Source organism: Choloepus didactylus, chromosome 12 (genome assembly GCF_015220235.1).
Source record: "Choloepus didactylus isolate mChoDid1 chromosome 12, mChoDid1.pri, whole genome shotgun sequence".
NCBI classification, from domain to species: Eukaryota; Metazoa; Chordata; class Mammalia; order Pilosa; family Megalonychidae; genus Choloepus; species Choloepus didactylus.
The window spans coordinates 5,644,641-5,650,640 of NC_051318.1; the positions used below are offsets into that span (position 1 = coordinate 5,644,641).

General features: G+C 46.6%; 1 long non-coding RNA gene across 1 annotated transcript in view; it reads left to right on the top strand.

Annotated features, from left to right (window-relative positions):
* Positions 1 to 4,010, top strand: part of LOC119507112 — a 50,642-nt gene extending 46,632 nt beyond the window's left edge. Inside the window, exon 3 of the long non-coding RNA XR_005211140.1 lies at positions 3,725 to 4,010. This is a non-coding gene — a long non-coding RNA (uncharacterized LOC119507112). The remainder of the gene's footprint in view (positions 1 to 3,724) is intronic.
* Positions 4,011 to 6,000: the final 1,990 nt, after the last annotated feature.

The following is a 6,000-nucleotide window of genomic DNA, read 5'->3' on the forward strand; positions in this document are numbered from 1 at the left end:
AGCCTGTAGAGCAATTTGAGAGCAAGTGGAACATCGTAGAACATTGGGGTTTCACAGCCTTTGGCCGGCTCGTGGAGAGTAGGGGGAAATCTCTTTGTGTGAGGAGGGGCTACCACTCGCCGATTATTCAGGCTGGGGGGCTGCTGCGCCTTCCCCCACCCCTCCTGCTCTGTGTGCCCAGCTTTAGCCATTTCATCGCTTATTAGCGCTTCCACCGGAGGGTGGAGAGGATATAAAATTCCGATCAGCCCTTGCCAGCTTTCATGAAAGCTCTGCTGAGGAAAGACACCAAAGCCATTGGCTAAAACGCAGTTTGCAGATTATCTGTGGATTTCATTTATGATTTCCACGTGAATAATCTGATCATTTGGCGTTGGCTGTGTGTGGCTTCATTGGAAACAGCAGCTTTGATGAAAACAGCCTAATAAATATGCACATGGTTTCTATCTACACTTTAATAAGTGAGCAAACTGCCAGAAAGCCTGATTTTTAAAAATAAACATAGGCAGAAAGGGAGCTCATTCAGGCCTTACAATGTTTACTGGGACATAAATCATCAGTTTGACTACTGATATTGTTCAAATTACCCCAAATTGCCAAATTACTAGCAAAATCATACATAAATAGATTTAACAAACAATAAAACCAGAACCAGAAACTTCTGAGTTTCCATTGAGGCTCTACCCATATATGACAGATGATCGATTGATAGATAGACAGGTAATGATAGATAGATAGATAGGTAATGATAGATAGGTAATGATAGATAGATAGATATAGACAGATGATAGAGATGATATAGATATAGATGATATATAGATACATAAAGATGATATAGCTATTTTTAGATATATAGATATGGCAGGGCTTCTTTTATTACTTTGATTAACTTTTCTCATCATTAAAATGCAGATTGTCTATATTTCAGGATTGATAGGATGTGAAATGAGTTAGATCTGCTCAGTGCTTGGAAAATGGAAACCTCCCTCGGATGCCGTGTCACCCCCCGACTGTGTGTGGAGGGTGGTGTCTGCTAATGCACTTCTTGAGCTGCAGACCCCTGTCCCCAACGAGCTGTGCCCACTGACAATTCATTCTCCAGTGGAAACGATTCTCAGGCCTTTCCTCTCTGGGGAGAATAGGGAGTAGTGACTTTGGGGGAGATTCCTGACCGGACTAAGACGCGCCTGAGCCAGGTTTCCTTGCTCGTTGGAAACCGTGAGAGTGGACCATTGCCCGGTGTTTGGGTTTGCCAGGCCGCCATGACAGAGCACACTGGTGAGCACAGCAACGGGAACTTCTCATCTCATGGCTGCAGGAGCCACTCGCCAGGCTCAAGGCATCAGCGAGCCTGTGTGTCCTCCTTGACGTCTGCTCGCCTTGTCCGGAAGCCCCCGAGGATGGGGTCTCTCTCAGCTTGTGTCTGCTCTTCCCACTTCCAGCCTTCTCTGGATAAGGCTCCAGGTTCTGGATGGAGGACCCCTGGTGGAATGGCCACACCTTAACTGAAATGCCATCTTCAGGAGGTCCTATTTAGAATGGCCCACCCACAGGAGTGGGTGGTTACTCGGCATCCGTGAGTCAGGCTGCCCCTGCCCGCTCTGCCCGCCAGGACCTCGTTGCTTCGCTGCCTGGCCCAGCAGGGCCTTCTCACCTTGCTCTGGGCGTCCCCCGCCTGGTCACCACCGCACACACCCACACCCAGGCTGGTATGAGGCTGCGGAGCTCCAGCGGGGAAGGGCTGTGCTTCCTGAGCCTCCCGGGGATGGCGTTGCCATGAGGTCTAATTACAGCAAGGAGCAGATGCCTGGAAGTTCTGCTGTGTGTCCCTTCACTCAAACTACCCCAGATATGTGACGCTGTATCGGAATTCGCATCGCGTTGAGCTCAGGCCAACATGCACTTTGATTTAGTCTATTTTAATAAACTCATTTATTCTAGAAACTATTAGAGCAATACATAATTAAAATATCAAAATGATGGCATAGATGTTGCTGATAAAGTCCTTTTTCACTTAAGCACAAATCAGTGCAAATGGAAGTTGCTTCAAAAACACGCGTGGGGCTTGGGTCCGGTGGAGTTTAAAGGACCTGCGCATCTGCAAAGAACTGCGGGGATCGCTGCTAACTCTAAACACTCGAAACATCGTTACTTTCTCGTTTTTTGACATTTTCAACCCACATAACATGTACCTGAAGCAAACATCCTTTGAAAGAAGAGAAAATGAAGCTCGTGCTGAAAGACGAGCAGGTATTTGAGGCGAGGCCTTGCCTTCCCGCAGCCCCCTTCCCTTCTCCCCACGTTCCCCCCTTCGCCCCCTTCCACCACCAGGTGCTTTCGGAGGCAGCAAGTAGGGGTGTGGGCAGAGGTCACGGCGAGAAGCAAGTCACAGATTCGCTGCATTCCCCAGCTCAAGCTCTGCCATCATTATGCAGGTTTTGGTGATGACAACATCACGCAGGACTTCCCGCCACTTGCCACTCCGAGGGTCTGCACCCGGCTGTGTTCTCCACGGGGCCTGAAAATCGGGACCCAGGGTGTTCATAGCCCCGGAACATCCACCTCTGCCTCTGCGTCCTCCCCCCTTCGCAGATGGCCAGACTGAGGCTCAGGGAGTTGCTTAGCTGCAGACACACTTCCAGGAAGCCGGTTTCAACCCCAGATGTTTCTGCCTTCACCGCCCTGTCCGCTGCCCACCCCAATGCCCACCTCAATGCTCACTGCTGCCCGAGGTTACTCGGGGAACCTGCCCTTTCCTCGTTCTTCATTCCCTTTGCCCTTGGCCCCCTAGGGAAAATCCATCCACAATTAAAAGCAGAGCCTCTGGGGGATTTCCTGGGCCGCCAGAGCCCGCACATCATCAGGAGGTGTCCACAGTTACAGGCCAGGCTGGCCGGCAAGGGAGCCGGTTGTGAGGACCCCAGAGTTAAAGGTTCAGGGGACTCTGATAAGTCATTCACTGAATCTCCACAGCAGATGAAATAACTTCAGTGCTCTTGAGAGTGGATCTTTGCTCTCTTTGAAGTTCATTAAACTGTTTAAAATTTCAACAGACATGTCTGCAGGAACCACATTTTCTTACCTGCCTACAAAGATTTAACAGTTTCTCTATTTTATTGACAAAAGTTCCTGCATCAAAAGGCCTATAATTCTTGGTATTTCTGAATTAATTACTGTGATGACAAATTCTAGAGATTCTCGGTCACGTTTGTGACTTAACAATTTCCTTTGTTTCTTTACAACACAATTGCGTATCTGTTTCTGGAGGTCTTTATACACACATATAGATAAATGCTCTAGATAAAGTAAAATACAGACTGTAAGTGCATAACAGCAGGGAGCTAAAATGATCAGATTGGTTACATTAGGCTCTGTGCTGCCATTTGTGTGACTAAGTTGATTATTGTTTGTTTAAATAAGGTCCTATGTCTGGCATTGATATCTCAGGCTCATGAAAGTGTCAGTGAAGCTTGGCTTTCTGGTATTAAATGCCATAATTTAGGAAATCACATATATTTGCTGGAAAAAAAATACATTTTCAATTGTAACGGACTATAAAAAATAATTGGCTCTGGAGAAGCATTCAATCAGAAACAGTGTGAATGATTTTGCTAAATAATTCATCTGGTCTTGAATTAGTGGAGCTATAATTTATTTTCATGCTTCATTCAATATAATTTATTAAATATTTATTGAATACCTACTTTGTGTTTTGCACTGTTAGATGACGGATAATTGAAATGCTATTAATTCTTTGGTGAAGAGGCCAAAACCCACATAAGAAGACCACAGATGCTTGGTTAATGCCCTCTGAAACCAAACACGAAGACGATGGGCAAACTCCAAGTGGATGATGCCAAAAGCTGAGCTGAGGTTCCCTTCACCTCAAATTATTTTCTGTTTAGCAAACAATAGTCTTTTGCTTTGTGGATGTCTGATCTGTGACCTCCGCCCAGGTGGGTAACCCCTGCCCAAGGTGGCTGGGCCACTTCCTCTCTACCTGGAATCCAGAGGGCAGGTGTCCCCAGTGCCCTGGGCAGCCTGCTCCCATCTTACCCTCTCCTTCTCCCCCAGCTCACCTACCTGCTGCCCCAGGTCAATTCCCAAAGCGAATCTGGCAAGCAAACCCGCAGTAGGGTTTTAATGCAGCAGTAGCTCGCCATGTCCCCTGCTGGCTTCTCAAACACAAGATCAACCCTGTGTCCACGTTGCACAGCTAATGGCTGAGGTGGGGTGAGAGGAAAGGGGAAATCACCAGTCATCCTGGCAGGTGGCAGGAGGGACTGGCTCCAACCGGCCCCCACGCCCCACGGAAGTGCTGCGACCTCAGGTAACCTCCCAAACAAAAGGTGAGGAATGTTCCAGCAGCGGGAAAGGAGAGGCCAGGGAGGGGTGGCTGGGCAGGGGGGCCGTGCCAGTGATGCTTCAGACCTCAGAGAAAGCTCCCGTCCCTCTGTGAAGGCTCAGATGGCGACTGGGGACTCTTACCGCTCTGAAATGTCCGTGTTCCCAGATAGCAAAGCCAGTGGGTCTGCAAGCCTTCCCACCCAAGCGTGGAGGAGGACAGAATTCCCAAGTGAGCTACGGAACTGGGCAGGATTAAACCCCATTCCCGTCTTGGGTGAATTGCCTAACCAATTTGTGCTTTAGTTTCCTCATCTATAAAACAGGAATAGAGATGGCCTCCCTCATGAGGCTTTTTGTGAAAATTAATATGTTCATTTACACAAAACATTTGATCTCTCTCAACAAAGGTTTCTCAAACAGTAAGCAGTATATTATAACCATTAGTGAGAAAGTATTTATGAAATCACCTGACCGATTGATTGCCTGCACAACTTAACATATTAGACAGTATGTGGGGGTGAACTCTTATTATTATGGTACATATTTCAGTTTGCTAAAGCTGTTGTTATGCAAAATACCAGAAATGGGTTGGCTTTTATAAAGGGGATTTATTAGGCTACAAGTTTACAGTTCTAAGGCCATAAAGTGTCCAAACTAAGGCATCGATAAGATGATACTTCCACCGAAGAATGGCCAATGGTGTCTGCAACACCTCTGCAGCTGGGAAGGCACGTGGCTGGTGTCTGCTGGTCCTTTGCTCCCAGGTTGCATTTCAAAATGGCTTTCTCCAAAATGTCTCTGGGATTCTGTCTCTCTCAACCTCTGTGCATTTTTGTTTGTTCTCCCAGGAGATTACTCTTTAAGCATCTGTAGGTCCTCTCTTAGCTTCTCTGAGGCAAACTCTGGGCTTCATCTCTTAGCTTAGCATCTCCAAACATCCTTCTGTCTGCGTCTCCCAGTGTCTCCAAGTGTCCGGGTCTGTGACCCTAACCCTCAGCTCTCTTAAGTACTTCAGTGAACTAATCAAGACCCACCCTGAATGGGCAGGGTCACACCTCCAAGGAAATTATCTAACCAAAAGGTCTCGCGCATAGTTGGATGGGTCACATCTCCATGGAAACAACCTAATGAAAAGCTCCCATCCACAATAAGTCTGCATCCACAAGACTGGATTAAAAGAGCATGGCCTTTCCTGGGGTACATAACAAACTGGCACAGTATAGGATCAACTGTCACCCTTTATTAGAATAACAACTGACTGGCATCCTTAAGAGTGTCTGCTTTGTGCTGGACTCTCTGGTGATCTCATGTAATTTACTCATTATCTTTACCATAAACTATAGAATATCTGGGAAAACTTTGCTCAGAGTTTGGATCATTTGCCCGAGACCACTGAGCTAATAATTAGGATAACAAGGATTTGAACTCTGGTCTGTCTGAGCTCAAGCCATATATGTACTTTGTTCTCTATTAGAACAAAACTTTTAAAGAAAGAATACATTTTTGAATGTAAGCTCTAAGACCCATGTCTACGTTTTCGAAACCTGGTGAACATAGAAGTCTTACCTTTGTTATAAGGGCAGCTGTACATAGGGGCAAATTGGACTCAGAGCTGATAGAAAAAAAAAGGTAAAATTGGCTAATAAGCAGATG